Source organism: Hakea prostrata, chromosome 8 (genome assembly GCF_041222555.1).
Source record: "Hakea prostrata isolate BN-2017 chromosome 8, UWA_Hpros_2, whole genome shotgun sequence".
Taxonomy (NCBI): domain Eukaryota; kingdom Viridiplantae; phylum Streptophyta; class Magnoliopsida; order Proteales; family Proteaceae; genus Hakea; species Hakea prostrata.
The window spans coordinates 34,697,078-34,717,487 of NC_142607.1; positions in this window are offsets into that span (position 1 = coordinate 34,697,078).

Here is a 20,410-nt window from a genome sequence, read left to right on the forward strand (position 1 = left end):
CTACTATTATTTTTTTTCTTAGAAATATTTCACAACCCTACACAGAAGATGAGGTATGTAAGCTCCTTGACACCAGAAGCCAGTAAGGTGTTGAGACAATGGGAAATCAATCAAGAAGATCAATTGGTATGCCATGATGAGATTTGTAGTTTGTACCCTAGATGGTTGTGATCCCTCTGTTGGTGGCAACAACCAAGGAACAAAATTTCGTTTCATATTGAGGTAGCGAACTGGCCAAAATGGCGAAATCTCGTTGATATTTCAGTGAGATTTTGCCCAAATATCGGCATATTTCACCCCCCCCTTCCATTTCGAGGGGTATTTTTGGTCATTTTGGGCTGAAACTTGGTGTCTACTTTAATTTGATGCCAATAAACATAGTGGAATGACTGGTTTTGCCTAAAACCTCACCCAAATTGGTGTTATTGATCGGCACATACTCGACTGTATACGGGTAAAATTGGAATTCTATAACACTATTTTCAAGAATTAAACCAGCATAACTATGCAAAACGACAATAGAGTGATAAACATCATTATAAAATACTACTATACTAGTATACAAATACAAGTATACAACTAAATATCATGTCAATTAAGGGTGTCGATTCGGAACGGTATCGGTAATTCGGTACGGTACGGTACGGTTTTGGGTTTGAAAACTTCATACCGTTTTCGTACCGTATCGAATTTATACGGTACGGTATGAAAAAGGTATTTTTAAAAACGGTACGGTATGAAAACGGTAATAATTCGATATGAAAAAACGGCACGGTTCGGTATACGGTTCAGTTTTGTTACGGTATGAAAATCGGTATGAGATGGGGCTATTACAAATTTACAATGAGAAGGTTGGCGTAATCAATAGAAACCAAACCGGTTATTGAGAAAAACCACCGGTTTGCTAGTTAATTTCCCCAGCTTATTGTTTCGTTTTCAATAGAACATATCATGCATATGTTGGTCTACAATCAAAAGTTTAAAGGGTCATAAAATTACATCTTTCATATAGAGGATTAGAGGGAGTGATCCAAACATGTGGCAAGTAATACGGGTACTCTTTCCAACTTATATTCACCAGCAGTTTCTACAAGCATATAAATCATAAATTTGACAGTTCTTCTAACCCTTCTTGTACTGAGCCTTAATACCAATAATAAGTTCTCTTTAGAGTTTAGACTCTACCAAGCAACATTCAATCTGATAATCATGAAGACTATCAGAAATATCTTTTGGGTAAACAGCTTTACGTTTATGGGCACAAGGCGTTGGACCTGCCAAATTTGTAATCCAAAGTTCCTCAGTTCTTGACAATAATACGATATGAGGAATAATCTAAACAGAAAATATAGTTAATGAAAACATATGCATAGCAAAGAACTAGATGAAATTATAAATAAACTCTATGTTTTGTTGCTATGCATCCTCCCTTCCACAATTCCACACTACATCAATCCCTGCAATTTGGAATTAGAATATCATCTTTGGATTAATATTAACTTGAGTTTCAATTACTTTTAGATGAAAACAGAAGCATATACAACAACAATCTTATATTCTTATAGACTTACTCTACGTTGCTAGGAGTTGAGGATCCTTCAGTAGAAACCGGATACATTGTAAAAACATCTTGCAATGCTTCAGATAATTCTTCAGTATCTTGATCTGGATCCGGTTCAGCTATACGAAATGAGAAAAACAACAATTAAAATAACTAATTAGAGTTAAAAAACAATATTTTAGGAGATACGCATAGTAATAACAAGAAAGAAATATTACCTCCAAAGTTCACATCATACATCCAATCTCGAAGGCATACTAAGGCTTCAACATTATTAGGGAGTAACTTACTTCGATATTTATCAATCACCCTACCCCCAGCACTAAATGCCGACTCAGATGCCACTGTTGACACTGGAATTGCTAAAACATCACGAGCCACCCGTGCCAAATTAGGGTATTGTCCTTCAACTACCTTCCAATATGCAAGAATATCAAAATCCTTTGCCCATTGCTTGGATGGCTCTTCAAGATACAGATCCAGTTCAGTCTTATTTGTTCCAACTTTTTCCACAGAATTTTTTTGAAGGAAATTCTATAAAATAGACATACAAGGTATTATATAACATAAAAACTAATAAATATCAATCAAATGATAACACAAATTATCAAAGACATATAATAATATACCTTGAGAAAATCAGAAGAGGCCTCGTAGATCATAACAGAAGAAGAAGAAGAAGAAGAAAAAGAAGACTCTTTATCTTTTGACATGTTCGCATATTCCCCATAGAGCTTTTCCAAAGCTCCCTTAACATGTCGAATTTCACCTTTCACTAAGAAAGAGTTTCCTTGATAGATTGATTCAAATGCAGCCTGAACAATACTCATTTTGTATCGGGGATCCAAAATAATGGCAACTGACAAAATCAAAGAGTATTTCTCCCAATATTTGTTGAATTTTAGTCTCATGGCTGTTAACATATCTGCCATAAACTCATCTATCAGTGATCCATTATTCAAAGTTAAGTAAATTTCCAACACACAAACAAAGTATAGATTTGAAGTAGGATATTTAGAACCCGATAAAACCTTTGTGACCTCATTGAATGGCTTCAACAATTTTAAAATTTATTTAACCCTCTCCCATTCATTCGAGTCAGGGTTCAATGCATAACTTCGATCTGAATATCCCAAAGTCTCAAATACTGGCCTATAAAATAGAGCATCACTAAGCATTTGAAATGTCGAATTCCATCGTGTAGTTACATCTCCATGCAAACCCCTATTAAATGACATTCCTAGGCGAGCACAACATTCTTGAAAATTTAGTTTCCTAGCTTGTGAGCTCTTCACATACTTGATACTATCTCGAACCTTTTGAACAGATGCATCTATGAATTTGATGCCTTCTTGAATTATAAGGTTCAAAATATGGGCACAACATCGAATATGAAAAAATTCTCCTTTACAAATCAATGCATTCTTTGAATTCAAAGTGGTCCTCAAATAATTAATCCCAGAATCATTGGAACTTGCATTATCAACTGTCACTGAAAATAATTTTTGTTCAATCCCCCACTCAATCAAAATCTTGTGAACAGCCTCACATATATTAGCACCCGAATGTGTGGAGGTGCTAATATAGAAAACTTGATCAATTTCTTCTGCAAAACCCATGAGTTATCAATATAATGAGCAGTGAGTGTCATATACCCATCATTAGCTATTGAAGTCCATAGATCTGTTGTGATTGACACTCTTCCAGATGATATCTTCATTGCCTCTCTAATAGCAACTTTCTCCTTCTTGAAGATTCTATGAATATCACTCTAAAGAGTATTCCTACTAATAGGAGAGTACTCAGGATAAAGATATAACATTAGTTTCCTAAATGTTGGATACTCTACAAATCTCAGAGGGAGTTCATTCTTAACAATCATCTCCAAGACCAAATCACGCACTACATTCGGGTCAATTTTCAAACTTCTCATCCCCAAGTTCCCATCACTTTGTTGCAACACCATTTGATTTATGTCTTTGTTATCTGCCTTAGGACACTTTTTCATGTGATTATTGAGACCAGTGGTCCCATTTTTTTGAGGGTCAGCCAAAAATATCTTCCCACATTTTGTGCATTCTGCTCTAGGCCTTCCATCTTGATATTTTTTGGGATCAAGATCAACCATTTTGAACCAATTACTTGTCCAACATAATGATGTTTTAACTTTGCCCTTTTGGTTGGTTGATTTGAATCTGAAAGGGTCTCTACTTGTTGGCTATCTAATTGCTCAACAGTTCTTTCAATCTGAGAAGGTTCCGGACCCAAAACAAAAACATCATGTGGCTCAAAAATCTCAGACCGACGCCTTTTCATTTTGTTGGAGTGACAAATATAGTAGTAACTGCAAAGATGATAAATAGGACAATTCACCTCTTACACTCTTACAAAAAATAGAAACAAGAGCAAGAACAATAAACATGAAATCACAAAAGAATCAGTTGATAACCAATAAGAGTTTTAAGTCTACAAATATATCTTATAAATCACAATACAAAAGTTGATCTATCTAAAATATGTAATAAAAGATGCATTCTCATTCTTAGGGATGAAGCAAAGCAAGTCAAACATAAACTAGGCAAACCAAGGAAAGAGGGGGAGAGGGGGGGGGGGGGGGAATTTATATAGAAATTTCTATACCATAAGGTGTACAATTACAATTTACAAACACTTTATCCGTGTACAATTTTAAGAAAGAATCTTTTTATTGTGAGAGAAAGACTACAAACACTATGCATTTTAAAAACTATGCACTTTTTTCACCCATTCACGCCACCATTCCAGAAACAGTTGATCTATCTAAAATATTTTCTGTTTCAGTTAGTTGTTATTGGGAGGACCAATGAATGAATTAGAAAAATAATATAAAAAGCCCATCAGTCTCTCTTGTGAAAATTCTCTCTCATGGATTCCCCTCCCCCTCTTCTGAAGTTTCTTCTTCTTCCTCACCTGTATTTCTGCAGGTGGGTAAGGTAGTTTTCCCCCCTCTTTTCTCCTCTATGCTCTATTTTTTCTTTATTCCTATTACTGCTAGTCTGCTATAGTAATTACAGTACTTCTTTCACACTTGACACCGCAGTAACTTCGTTACAGTTGTTTACAAAAAAAAAAAAAAACTTCATTACAGTTCAGGCTACAGTACTTTCTTCACCATTCACGCCACCATCTAGGTGACCTGAAAACTACAAGTCAGAAGATTGGAATAGCATTTGATCCCCAAAACTTAAAAATCTGAATAAAAAATCTACATGGCCCATATGAATTAGTTGCATTCAATTAATCATCAACTTAAAAAAAAAAAAATTCTTTTAGGATATTGCATATGTCTGAGACTCTGATGCGGTGATGCCTAATCCAATTTCTCAAACTTCAAAAGAGAGGGGGTGGAAAAAGGAAGGACACAAAACCTGTGATAGCAACTATTCTCTTGGAAGAAGCTTATTCCGACTCTTGTTTCTTCGTACAGCTTCAGCACCGCCCCTAGCCAGAGATAACCTAAAACAAAAGGAAACCCAATTCTTGTTGAACAGGTAGGCATAGTGGCATACACAGACAAAAACTAAATTAAAGAATGTATGAAAGAACCTTATTGATGTGAGAATGGAGTTGGGAAATGAGCTCGTCCATAAATTAGGAATTTAAATTTCTAATTTTGGAGAGGGAGCAGCAATTTACAAATTAATAGAAAAAAATTCTCACCCGGACTGGCCTTCCACTGGGTTCGACGAACAGAGCAGAGCAGTTCGATGAATAGACTTGCTCAGAGCCTCAGACTGTCAGACAGAAGAAGGAAGACGAAGAATGAGAGCCTCAAGAGGCGATGCACAGATGCAGTTGCAGGCTTGCTTGCAGGCTGCAGCTTACTTATGGCCTTACTAGATGGAGCTTCGAAGAAGGAAGAACGAGAGGCGATGTGCTTACCCAGTTACCATTGTCGTCCTTACCCAGAGCAGCGGTAAGAAGGAAAGAAGAACGATATTTGTAAAAAATAAAAAGCAAACAGAGTACAAGAACGAAGGAAGAATGAGAGGAAAGAAGAACAAGAGGCATCACTACCAGGCCATCAGGAAGACTCTCGCAGTCGCAGCCCTCGCCGCTCTGTAACTCTGTTCTCTTCGAATGTAACGACTGACGAACAAAGCAAAGTTACCAAGCTGTTTAGGGTTTTAACTTTTAATTTATTACCGGTATACGGTACACAATACGGTATATCAAATGGTATACGGTATTCGGTTTGCCGGTACGGTATACGGTACATACCGACGGTATGGTACCATATACCGAAAACGTACCGTACCGAATTTGGAAACGGTACGGTACGGCACGGTTTAAACGGTTCGATACGGTGCGGTTATACGGTTTCGGTCCCAAATGCACCCCAAAAGGCAAAAACCAAATTGGCCTGGCGGGGGGGAGCGACCACCCGGGGGGGGGGGGGGACGCGGGGAGGCGGGGGGGAGGCTACAACAACAAGCTTATGCTCCATTATTTTTTTGAAGTCACTCCATGTCATCTCATGCTGATGGTTGTTGACGTACAAAGAAACCAGAGCTCTATAATTGGCATCATCCATGGATGCAAAACTACTCCCATCAGGGGGTAATGTGAACGGAGATACGGAATAGAGTCAAGAAACCCTGGTGGGTGTCGTGGTTCTGGTGGTGGATAATATGGTGGTAGGGTCATATGATCGAAAGGATATCAGTATGTTGTCTCCAACATAGCAGTTGTCTCCGAGCCAAATGGAGGCATAATCAGGACACTCTAATGATGATGACTCAACCATTATAACTCCCATAAGCAGATGTTTTGTTGTCCTGCGAACCCAAGCTCACGGAAGATCCATCATTATACCCATAGTAGTGCGAACTCTTAGAAGACGGGTATGTACCATCGTGTCCATAAGCGGAAGGGACATCATAACCATAAGCCCCATAGCCATAAGCAGATGTAAAGCCTCCAAACTCCTCCAAGCTCTTGGACCCCATCGCTCCCGACAAGCTGTCCGTCGGATCGAAATGGTCGTATGAGCCATATGATCACGGATTGAGTATCGTCACTATAACCATAGCCATAGCCATATGGCCCATACCCATGCATGTGTTGTTGCTCCCCCCATGACCCTCCCCCCTCCCTGGCTTAGTGTAGCTCGTAGGACAACCACGATAAAGCTCACCACCATGATCGTCATCCTAGGTGGCATGCATGTACTGAGTCTCTCCAGTGTATCTCTCCAGGGGATGTTGTGTCTCTAGTAATGGAACATGTAATCATTGCTCATGTATTCCTCCACCACCACCACCAAGACCATCATCGTCATCATCATCATCCCTCTGTGTCTGATTGGGATTGGGAACAAGGGTGTAATCTGGATCATCCTCATGCGTGTCAGGCTCCACCATCCAATCCTCATCCAAAGTGGCAGCAACCACCTGTACATGTACCTACCCCTCTCGAGATGCCATGTACTCATCTTCATTAACTCCCGCAGCTTGAGCAATGACTGGGTTTGGCCTACCTCCAGGCTGGTCTAACACCGGCTCACTCCTGTCCAACAACAATCAATGAGGGGATGCTGCTCATATGCACTGACCTCGAAGATATCATCAAGCTGGATGTCCTTGTCCATCTCACGGTTAGCATTTAACCTAGCATGCTCTAACTTCAGCCTCATGTTGTAGTGGCAATACATGAGGTCATTTAGGCATTGACTTCCTAACCTGTTCCTCCTCTTGGAGTGAATCATGCTAAATGTACTCTTGTTCCTCTTACACCGAGAGGCTGAGCAAGTTTGGAGAGGATCTTCACTACCAGTCTCCGGAGGTTCTCTATATTGCCCCCATACAAAACCCACCATTGAGCTGCATTATCACAAATAAATTAAGTTAATACTTTAATGCTTAACAAAAAATCATACTTATATAATTATATACTTATATGTAAAATGTAATAATAATAGTAATAATCGTACATTTAGCCTGGATCATAATTTTATTGGTTATGTATATCAACATCGGAACCAAAGGCCCCTAGTGCATCCCTAAACATATTGATCTACAATCATTTGTATTGATGGTTAGCTAAATTCTTCCACAAATAAAAGCAAGTACTAAGTTCGAAGTTCTAGCCTCCATGTGGCAATTTGACTGGACCATTGGGCTTGGCTCCAACTTTGAGATAACCTGCATAACGGCATTTAGTAGGTCTGACTTCAACCCCAAATTTTCACTATACTAATATTTGGGATTGAGATAATAGGCTGCACAATTCACAAACTCACAGTTAGAGACTTAATATCTACTACAAGTTACAAATTAATAGCCCACACTAATTACTTACCTGCCCTATGCATCGGATGGATTAGATGAGCGGTCCATCTAACGTGCACAATATTCAGGTAAGCGGTGCAACCTCTGGGGTTAGCTCTTTAAATTGCTATCTTCATTTGCTCAAGGGCTGCATAAATGTGGGGCATAGTGGACCCCCTCAGAGAGAAATCAACCATACACAAAACCTTGATTATGGGATCTAAGGTCTCCAGCACAATTGTCACATTTCTCCAAAACTCATCAGACGAAATCGTCGTGTCGTTTGTGCAGTGCACCCACTACTTGTACTGAATTATTACAAACACATTATGTTAGTAATAAATACTACATACTAGATATTCATAGTATAAATGGATAAGAACTTGTTAAATCAAATAATGGAGAGAAAAAAAATACTTACTTGGATCCAACCCATGAGAACCACTCCTGTGATGCAAACAAAGATCTTAGACCCGCCTTTCGCTCCTGAATACTGCTAAGGGGGATGAAATTCGTGGTGAATCTCGTCCGACTGGGTCTCACTAACTCACCCTTGCATGCTCACCTCATCATATCCAGAGCAGTGGTATGATTATAGATGAAATTAGTTATCTGCCTGACCCTCTCCACTGTGCTCTGGATAATATTGATTTTACTGATGTCCTTTAACATGATGTCGATACAGTGAGCTGCGCAAGTTGTCCAATATAGATTATATTTAGGTGTATTCATTAGTACCTCACCTGCCTTCTTGAAGTTAGAACCATTGTCGGTGACAATCTGTACCACATTATTTTTCCCAACCTCATTAATAACATCCTACATGAGTCCAAGTATATTCATGTGGTCTTTTGTTTGCCCAGTAGCATCCACAGATTTCAAAAAAACGGTCCTTCTGTAACAATACACCATAAAGTTGATAATAGACTTTCTTGTCGAACCGGTCCATCCATCACACATAATGGTGCATCCATATGACCCCCAAATCGATCTCAAACCACTGATCACATCGATCTCAAACCACCGATGTACTTCTGCAGCTCCTCCTTCTCCTCAATCAGTAAGGTGGTAATCATCTCTTTAGGGGTGGGACCAGCATATCCAGGACCTGCCTCTACAATAGTGTCAATCATATTTTTGTAATAAGGAACTTGTGTTGTGTTTGCTGAAACTGGACTATAGTACATCCATTTCAACACTGCCTTCTTCACTTTCTTAGCCATCCCTTTTCATGCACCTGTAAATTTGGGCTGCTTGACTCCCTTCCTTCTAAAAATTCCAGGATCCTGCTCTAGGATAGAATCTCTCCTCTAAGGATAGACACGTGGTCCCCATAGATTTAATGTAGAAGTGACCTTTGACTCTGTGATTGGTTGAATATACCATGTATACCACCCTTGTCCCTAGATCCAGATGCTCCAACCCCTGATCCAGATGCTCTAGCCCCTGATCCAAATGATCCAGCCCTTGCAGCCCTAGAGGGACCAGCTCTTCTAAATCTAACTCTAGCCCTCTCCTGCTCCTGGTATTGCATATCCCTACTCTCAACCATCGCCTGTCTGATGTCCCTCTCCTCTTGCTCTCTGATATCAACAAGATCAACATCTCAACCAGAATCTAATCAACTCTTTAAGACGATGGTGCCTTGTCCAATGCAACATTCACCCTCCTCTTCTCCTGTTTCTTCTTCCCCTTTTCTTTCTCTAGCTCTCTAACTACCTCACTATATCAGCATGCACCTCAATGCACGTGGCCACATTCTTTGAACTGCTAGTGATGTGAGCATTAAACATGCTTATGCCACCTGAGTTCAACTCCTTACCACAGAAGTTGCATTTTGTTCTACTCTTGTTGCCATCAATAGCAACACAATATTGCCATGCAGGATCAACCATCTTCCTCGCTGCAGCTCCCTGTGGTTGACCCTGTCCCCGGCCCTACTGTCCTCCCTGTGAACCTGCTCCTCTCGCGCTGCCAAACATGATAACTGTTGCATCGAAAAATGATTGCATAAGCAATTAAACAATACAAAAATAATATTTTATACAAAATGAATATTTAAAGTTTTTTGACAAAAAGAAAAGGCTACCATATCAAAACCAACGCTGAAACCACACTCAAGCAACACTTGAAAATAAATTTTTTTTTCAAAAAATACCTATTCAATAATTTTCTCTAATTTTCAAGATCATTTCCTTTATTTTTCTTCTCTTTTTTCATAATTATTTATATTTTAATTAGTTTAAAAAAAATATTTATTGGGTCGTAAAAATATTTCGACTCCATGAGTTTATAGATCGGACCATTGAAATCCACATATATTTTTTCAATCACGATACAACACATATATCATGCAAAAAGTAAGCATTTACAATGTAAACAAAATACAATTTTTGACGCCTGAAAATAAATAAATAAATTACTTAGCATAAAAAAAATTCTGACTCCGTGAGTTTGTAGATCAGCTTTTGTATTCAACATATATTAATTGCATATCTGTCCAACAACATTATGGCATACATTTTGAAAAGAAAAGAAAAAAAGTTTAGAGAATGATAGTTACCTCTCAAATGAAAAACTCCACAAAACACCCAGATCTGTGCGAAATCTCATTTGATTTGCAAACAATACTAGACCCGTCAACATGAAGTGAGACCTACGGTTTTATGTTAAAGATCTAACGAAAATATGGCAAAAATGCCAAGAAGCAGGAGAGAGAATCTTTGGGGGAGGTTTGGAGAGGAGAGAGAAAATTCCAAAAGAAACAACCCTAGAAGTCTCTTGCCAAAAATAGAAGCAGACCAAAATTGGAAACTATGGGTCTCATGAATAGTAATAGGTAGGGGTTGTTCGACTCAGGGGGTATGGGTTGCATGAACAGTACCTATATGGGTTGGTTGGGGAGACCCTTGGCCAATCAACCCATAGGGGGTATGGGTTGCATGAACAGTAACCATATGGGATGATTGGGGAGACCCATGGTTTCTTCTAACTAAGGATCTCTCCATAAGGATCCATTGAGGGCAAAGAATCAAGAGAAGATAATTGGGAGAAGAAATGATATATTAACCTTAGAAAAGTTTAGTTGGTGAATGGAAAGCTCTATGGAAGATCTCCACTGTGAAACCCGGCCCTAACCTTAATCCGGATACTCTATTGTCTGTAGGTCCGAAGACCCGAAGTAGAAGTGAAAGTCAACTATGGGCCATATCAGTAGAAGATATAGTGTTCGACTCCGAACCTATGGAAATTCAAGATGATGCCCCATACTTGAAGACAGTGTTGGATTTAGAAAAGAGACTACGCCTTGATGAAGAGAAGATTGGTTGATGACCATAGAGCTTGGTGGGATATGATTTAAAGCCATTTTTCCATGCTAGGTAAGTTATAGTATATGTGTTTAAAGTTTCGTTTGATTCCGAGTAATGGAAGGCCCTCAAATCCCTGAGTTTGGCTTTGCTGTCTGCCTTGGTCGACTGCTTGGGTCGACTGGGCCAGTCTACCCAGCCAATCGACCCAAAGATGTTGAACTCTAGCAATCTGCTGTTTAGGATATTTTGCTATATATACCTCATGATTTCGTGATTTTAGTATCCCTAGCCTCCAAAACACTTAGAGAACGAAGGGAACTCATCTCCAAGCCTCCAAAAGTGTTGAAGAAGACCTAATCTTGCAAACTTGCTAGTTCTCTCTCTTGTTCTTCAATCAAAGGTTAGTATTCAATCTATTCTGTTATTGATTCATTCTTTCTATGATCACTCTCTTCTTTGAACTGAGATTACGATGAAGATGCTGCAACCTTGTAGTCATATCTTTTACAATCTCTTTTCATTCTCTTATGCCATGATCATCTTATTCATTCTCAATATGATTTTTATGATTTCTTCTTAAACTATGATCATATTCTTATTTTGATTTATTCTAGCATTATAGATGCCTCTCCATGATTATTCATACCTCTGATTTACTGTATTCATGTACTAGAATGAGATCTCATCATCTCTAGTTCATCTCTTTCATTCATAGCATGTTTCCAATGAAAATCATGATTTTTACCAAAATAGAAAGTATGATTTCAAATTAGTAAGTAATGGTTTTAATCGTTGTTTGATGTCTAAAATATGCTTTTTAGTCTTAGACTAGTGTGTTAGACATTCTCTCCAAGTTTCGTAGCATTCCGAATTGTATAGAATAGGTTTCGGATGAAAATATTATTTTTGGATTCAGATTTACTCTTGGGCAGATTGACTAGGTCGACTGAATCAATCAACCCAGCCAATCAACGCGCAATGACAGAATTGGATTTCTTCGTCCGTTTCGATTCGATTGATGCTCATTCTTTTAGGACTACTTCTTAATGACTGTATGATGTTATTCTAGGGTTTATTTGCTAACATTGGATTCATCCTCTTGTCCGTCCGGAATATATTCGAATCTATTTAAGGTAAGGAAAGTTGTTACCATATTAACATAGATTGTATAGATTTAGTTTCTAATTTGGGAACTACTTAGATTTGCTACTGTTATGTTAGTTTCTATTATGATATGAATGCTGTAAGTAAAGTAAAATCTTATTTCCTTATTTAATTTATGTACTTGATCATGTATGAATACTTATTCATGTATGTTGCTTATTCATTTGATCTTGTCTTATTATACTCTTCTATTTGATGAGATATTGGGGGGGAGAAGGGGGGGGAATTATGGTGGGGGGGTTTAGGGGAGGTTTGGGGGGGGGGGGGGGGGTTTGTTATTTTGGGGGTGGGGGGGGTGGGGGGGGGGGGGGGGGGGTTAAAGTTGGGGGCGGTGTGTTGTGGGGGTGGGTGGGGGGGGGAGGCGGGGGGGGGGGGGGGGGGGGGGGGGGGTGGGATATTTTTATAAGATGGGAGGGGGGGGGGGGGGGGGGGGGGCGGGGGGGGGGCGGGGGGGGGGGGGGGGGGGGGGGGGGGGGGGGGGGGGGGGGCGGGGGGGGGGGGGGGGTAAACACAACCACACTTAGGGCGGGGGGGGGCCGGGGGGGTATTCAGGTCCGAGGACCCGAAGCGGTGGAAGAAGAGATCTATGGACCATCCTGATTGATGATCATGATTCGGAGACCGAGCCCATGGACATTGACAATGATACCCCTTGCTTAAATGCATTGTCAGTGTTTAAGGAAAATCTGCGCATCGGAGAAGATTAATATGGTTGATGTACCAAATGACCTCCTGTGCACAATCCTAAGGTATTCCCTGAAACTAGACTTCTTGATTGAATTGTGTAAGAAAACCTCACTCAATTTCACCTTGTATAGCCTTTCAAATCCCTACTTGAAGTTGCTGTTCTAAACCTGAGTTTTCTGCTGAAATCATCTTGGTCGATCATTTTGGTCGATACCATTGACCAAAAGCATCGACCAAAATGTCCCAGTCTGCCAAGTTAATGATTCCATGGAATATTCCTTTTCTATTTAATATGACCTCGAGCCTTGAGCCTTTTGCAATCATTTTTCTCACCTGGGAACGTGGGGAGAGCTTCCCAAAGCAGCTCCTTGGTTAGTGTGAAGGGTATCTCATCCAAAACACTTAGTTTATCATTGATTCTTGCATTCATCTTCTACACTAAGGTAAGACTCTTCATTCCACTCTCTACCCTACCATTTTCTACTCCTTTCTATTGTCATCTTGCTGATGGGACATTTGGAATGGTGTTGCAACCTTGCGACCACCACTCCAAGTGCCTACTCATGCTCAATCCATGATTCCCTTAGCCATTCATTGATGCTAATGCTTATATCTCATGCCTAGCATATGTATTCCATGCTTTACCTATTAACATCATACCATTTGATATCAAACTGAGCTATAAAGTGTATTATGTTCATGTTTAACATTGCCATATGATTCCAATCGAATTTCTATTAGTTCCTCTAGCTATTGCATGCTATTCCTCATCAATGCAATCAATTCCAACTCATGCCATGATGTTTATCACTTGAACTTGATAGCTCAAATTGGGGCTTTTTAATTAGACCATTGGATTGGGTTAATTCCTTGATTTATAGTGTCCTACTACTGTTGTTAAGTATGCCTCCAAGTTCCAGATTGATCCGAACACTGGAAGACTCATTTCGGACCAAAATCCCCAAAATCCACTATTCTGCCCGAGGACTATTTTGGTCGATCATTTTGGTCGATACCATCGACCAAAACCATCGACCAAAGTTGTTGCTTTGACAACAACCTTGGTCGATTTTGACTCGAATGACATCCGATCTTCCCGACTTCTTTTCTAACTTATTATTGATGTTTGTTTAGGGCCTTAACACTTCTATTGGACTATTCTTGGTATTCTCAATTCATCATCAACTCATCCAAGGTAAGGATGGTTATATCCATAAACATATAAGTCATCAAATATTGAACTATGCTTTATTCAAAGAATGAAGTCCCTAAATTCTTTCAATCATTATGATACTGATACATGTGTTGGAACAGTAATATTTAAATCTTTATACAATTGTTGTGTTACTCTATCATTTTGATTTGCTTATGTTTATAATGATTCGTTTCAATATCATGATTTGAGTACTATTATGAATATGCATTGGATGCATGAGAAATGATGAGATCTGATGTGTGCTTGCTTACGTATGACTTGGGATTGGAGGGTGTCCTACGACACTTCCGTCCTTGGGCATCGGAGGGAATAGTATGGGATATTCTCCGATGGTGCCTATCGACACTCTCCCGAGTTATTGGATGACATACATAGGAGTGTCTAGTGGTGTGGCTAGGTTCATCCTTGTCGTGTCAGACCCGAATCGGAAGGGCATTGAGACCGAACAACCCGTGGTAGTGTATGGTTGGATGGGCGCTCTAGGCCGGTAGCCAATCCGGTAGGGGACATAAACCATGCTACGGATACCCGAAAGGGGCCATTTATTGGTAGAGTTGCATATGGATAGACTTGGGCTCACGGGCGCTCAAGACCGGTAACCAATCCGTGAGAGGACGTGAGAGCTTCCCGTTTACTATATGTGGATGACCAATAGGGTTGATGAGTCCGAAATCCGGGATTTCGCTGACTCTAGAGTGAAGGATACCGGAAAGGATCGCCGGGGGCAAGGAATGGACGTATCTGAATCTGACTTGACCGATTGAGTAGATGACTTGCATTGGGCTAGGCTTTCTTTGTGACATGCGCCGATACTTGACCAAATGGTGATGTGAGAGAGCGGTGACCGATTCCCCTTACCATGGTTTTTGATGACTTTACCGATCTTCCCGGGCATTCCCAAGATATGGAAATGGGAGAGTGACTGACGACCCGAGAAGTACGGTGCTATGACTTAAAGCATGTTTACCTTAGAGACCAGCATTCATAGAGTTAGGCTCATATCTGAATCATATGTTCCATATCACATTGCATTATTATATGTTCTGAATGTGTATGATTTCTAATTATGGAATAACTTCCTTGCTGATTTCTTCGAACTCATTCCTTTTGTGCAAATGTTTTAGATTACATTCCAGGTACCGAAGATTACGATGGCACCTCCTATGAGGCGGACTATGATTCCACATACTACCCTCCGGGTAGTGGCGTCGGTGAGGATTCGTATATTGGAGCCGAGGAGGATTATTATTCGCACCAGGGTTAGCCCCACAGTTGTGCGGGAGCGGCAGCGCTGGGTTTACTTCATCCGTACTGTTGAGGAGACTACTATTAGTATAGAAGAAACCCTAGCATAGTGCCCCATTCCCCTGGTGTATTTGTGGAACCATTGGTCTTGTAACTAACTTATCTTTGAGTTTACCTTTTGACACTTAGACATGTATTTGACGTTATCACACTTCTTTTCCGCTGTTCTGAGAGAGTGGTTGTCATACCTTCTCTCACCCTTATGATTATGCTTTAATGTTATTGCCTTCCGCACTCTGATTTATTTAGTCTTATCTTATTCATGATATTTAGTATTAATTGTTTTTACCATTGATTATTATTGTTCATGATTGTGTTACCGTGTATGTGGGAGGCATGGACCTCAGATCATTGATCCTTGGACTGTGGATCACATCCCGGGTATTCCAAATGGGGTACCGGCTGGGTGGATGTGACAGATTGGTATCAGAGCCCAAGATCAAGTGGAACCCCGACCACAGAAACGGTGACGGAACATTCCGAGTCACAGATCCGAAAGTGACTCAAGTGCTCCTAGAAGTGAATAATAGATAACCTGGACTAGAAACCAAAATATGGAAACATAACTTGACTCATGAATAAGACATAATAATATAGACAAAACAACTTCACTTCATTGATTTCATAGGGAAATTTTTACAAGTCTGAAAAAGAGAAATACATCCATAATGACATAAAAGAAAATTCCTAGTGATGTCTATGTAGGTGAACGACTCCTGCGATCTGTCTGATCCCTCCTAGATCTGAACTCCTCTTCCAGTCGTGCAAACCTCTCACTGAGGGTGCACATGTGTAACTCCATCCTCTCCTGCCGAGCCTCGATCCTCTCAAGAATAGAGTAAATCGACGACTGATGGGAAGCCACATCTGGAGCCTCAGAAGTCGTGTGTGATGGGCCTCCGACCTCAGTAAGTCGTGGAGCGGGGACCTCCTCATGCCTCGGAGCATCATCATGACCCTGATCATCACCCTCACTATGCTCATCATCGTTACCACCGTCATCATCATCAGTACTATCATCCTCTGAGTCGTCATCTCCTGATGCATCATCGATATCATCCTCATCCTCTGATCTGACTGCATCCTGGAGCCCCATCTTCCTGATCAACCATGCACAAATGGGCTCACCTAAATCTCGACCCTGAATCGTGGGTGTATGCTCCAAGTCCACACCAAAGTACTCAAAGATACGAGTCAAGAGTCGACCGAAAGCCAAGTTCCTATCCCCAGGAAACTCGATCCGATCAATCATGACATTTTGCATGATGTATGCTAAATCGATTTGTACTCCAGTATACATACTATAAATGATCAGTGCCTCCATCGCCGACACTTTGCTATGATGCCCTGCCTTCGGAAGGATGTTTCGCCCGACGATGCGAGCGATAACTCTAGCTGAAGGACGCATCGCGGTACCACACCGGGGCACATAACAGTCAATGTCATCCCATAGAGTCATGCACACCTCGTATACCTCATAAGGAAGAAGCACCTCTGTGATATCTGTACCAGCAGGAATCCACCAACGGGAATCTCGTACGATCGGTACATCTAAGATGCGAGCCAGTGTCCTCGTGGTGAAACTGATCTCTCTACCTCCGACCATGGAATCTATGACAATCCTAGAACCATCCCTCGGATCATCCTCTATACGGTAAGTCAGATTACTATAGAAGTATCTGATAAGAGCTGGGTAGACTGGCTGTGCCGTAGTGTATAAGTGAAGCCAATCCATAGCCTCTAATCTCTCTCGGATGCGAAATACCTCTAAATCATCCACATCCACCAATCGTCCGTGCTCGATCGGTATATCATGGAAATAATGCTCGTATAGAAACTCCGCCATAGGAGTAGTGAAATGCTCCTCGTCTATGACCTCAGCCCGGGGAACAAGTCCTCTACCCCTGTCCACTCGTCTCCCTCTTCTAGGCATGGTGTATCTGTTGAAACAAGGAAAGAAACTCATTTGGATTAGTCTTAGTGTATGATTGTTAGATGAAGGGCATTTTCGTAAATTTTCAGAAAATTCGATTTTTGGTGAAATTTTGGTTTGATCATTCTAACATATGCATAAGACCTACACAAGCATGCTAGAATACTTTATTTGGTGAAAATCCATCTTTTTGGCATATTCAAAGTGAAAATTCAGCAAGTAAGAGAGAGAAAAATCACTCTTTTGGCTTGCATTTGTGATTTTTGAAAAATTGGAATTTGACCGAATGGAGAGTGGGAACACTTTACCCCTAGTAGATCAGTGTTGTAGAAATTTGTTTCATGTCAAAATTCCTTTTGGGTTGAAAATGAGACTAGTGCTTGTAAAGTTGAGTTTTTGTGAAATGAATAGTGTTTTGGTAACCAAAATGGATGCAATCTTGTGTTTGGAACTTAATCTTATTTGAAAAGTTATGAAAACATGTTTCTAATCATGTATATGTATGATTCTAACCATTAGCTGCAAGTATTACTCAGTTTTATTGAAGAACACAACAATGGTGAACGAAGTTTATAAGAAAAGAGAAAAAGAAAGAGAACTTACTTGTGTAGATGATCAAGTGAGATTATCAAGAATGATTGAAGCCTTGAATCAAGTCCTAGCACTCTTGAAAACCCTAGAAAATCGCTTTCTCCTGAGCTAAACTCGAAATGGTTGAGTGAGAAATGAAAATGAAATGAGAAGTGGGCCCTTTAAATCTGATTTTTCGCGCAGAATTTATTTTGGTCGATACCATCGACCAAAAGCATCGACCAAAATCCTTCATTTTTCTGCATTGGGTTATTTTGGGAGTTTTTGATTCTTGGACTCATTTCCTTTGGATTTTGATCAATGCTGATTTATTTTATTGTTATATTGATAATTCTAACCATGATTTGGTTATCCTATTCGTTGGCCAAGTTGTCTTTGTCAAATTTGAAATTTTGGTATCCTTATCTTTGATCCTTGCAGAATGGTCTTACTTAGAAATCGTTTCGTCGGATCCGGAAGCAACGGAAACGAAGAAACCCCTGCTGGGGGCTCTGATCAGCAGACACAGGACGATAGCCACACCACGAATGGCATTCCTGGTGCCCCCGATATCGGAAGCTTTAGAGATATCGCCAGCGTCATGACCAACATGATGCAACAGCAGGCTGCCCAATTTAATCAAATGATGACTGGTTTTGCTACCCTTCGCAATGAGAACCGTGCCGGAATTGGAACTTCTGGAGCCGCAGCCCCTCTTATGGAAAGATTCACCGGGACACCCCACACCCGTTTGATGGAAAGTTTCCTAAAGTTGCAAGTACCTTCCTTCTTTGGTGTAACAAAGGACACCCTCTTTCCGAACAAGTGGCTTCGTGAGTTGGAGAAGGCCTTGAGACATTTGCAATGTTCGATGCTCGGAAAGTGTTGTTTGCCGAGCGAAGCTTCAGCAAGAAGGCGATGCATGGTGGGCTTCCACTAGGCCTATCCTTGAGACCTTGAATGGTGGTGTCGTTACGGGAGAAGTTTAAGGAAGCTTTTTGCAAGAACTACTTTCCGGAAGCTGTGTAAGGACGCAAAGGAGGCCGAGTTCATGGCCTTAGTACAAGGTACTTTGTCTGTGCTTGAGTATCAGCAGAAATTTGAAGAACTTTTCTTCTTCGCCCCCGAGTCTATTAAGTCTGAAGAAGCCAAGGCGAAAAAGTTTTTCAAGGGTTTGCGACCTTCTATTAAGGCATACCTCACTGTCTTGCCTCTTGAAGGATATGCTCGGGTGGTTCAAAACTCGAAGAAGCTTGAAGAGAATGAAAAGGAAAATGCTCGAGTTCGAAACCCCGGCAGCCTAGATCTTACGGATTTGTGGACCGCACTGATCGGCGTTTTGCTAGACCTACTCCTTATCCTGCACCCGCCTTTCAGCCGAGACATGTTGGTCAGAATCCTAATTCCCTTCCTGTGAGCTATCATGGTCAGTCCAGTGGAGCCAGACCTCAGGGAGCTACTTATCCTCCTAGGCACGGGATGGTGAATCCTAGACCAGCTTATCAGAGACCTCCCCCTGCTGCAGCCCCTATTGGACCGAAAGATACTACTTGCTTCCTCTGCAAGCAAGCAGGCCATTATGCTCGTTCTTGCCCCAACAAGTCTGTGCAATCTCAAGCTCCTGTAGTGAAGAGTACTCCTGCTGCTACTTCGCCCCTCCCTCCGCGAGTGTTTAGTATATCCGGTACCGAGCAAGACCCCTGCCACGATGTTGTAACAGGTACTCTGTTAGTAGCTTCTCTTCCCGCATTTGTATTATTTGATACGGGTGCATCACATTCATTCATATCATCTACTTTTGCCTTGAGGACTAACTTGACACCTCGATGTTTATCTAGTCATTTGTCTATTTGTACCCCTGTTGGATCTCTTTGTTAAACTAGATAAAGTGTTAGAAGATTGTTCTATTTTGATTTGTGGAAGGAATCTGAAGGCAAACCTTGTATTATTTGACATGAGAGATTTTGATGTAATCTTGGGAATCGACTGGTTGACCTTCTACAATGCCGTGATCTTATGTTCCTCAAAGAAGATTCAGTTCCGTGTAGAAGAGAATTCAGTTTTCGAATTTCAAGGAGAGAAGGGAAGATTTAGCAAAAAGACCTTGTCCACTCTAATGCAAGTCCATGCCTTTTTGGGAAATGCTTCGTCTGGAAGTAAGGTCAGAGAGAAGAAGAGACTTGAAGAAGTCAGAGTTGTTAGTGAATTCCCTGATGTTTTTCCGGATGACTTGTCGGGTTTGCCTCTGATAGGGAAGTTGAGTTTTCTATAGACTTAATTCTGGAGGCGGCTCCTGTATCCAAGGCCCCTTACAGAATGGCACCTACCGAACTCGAAGAGTTGCAAACTCAATTA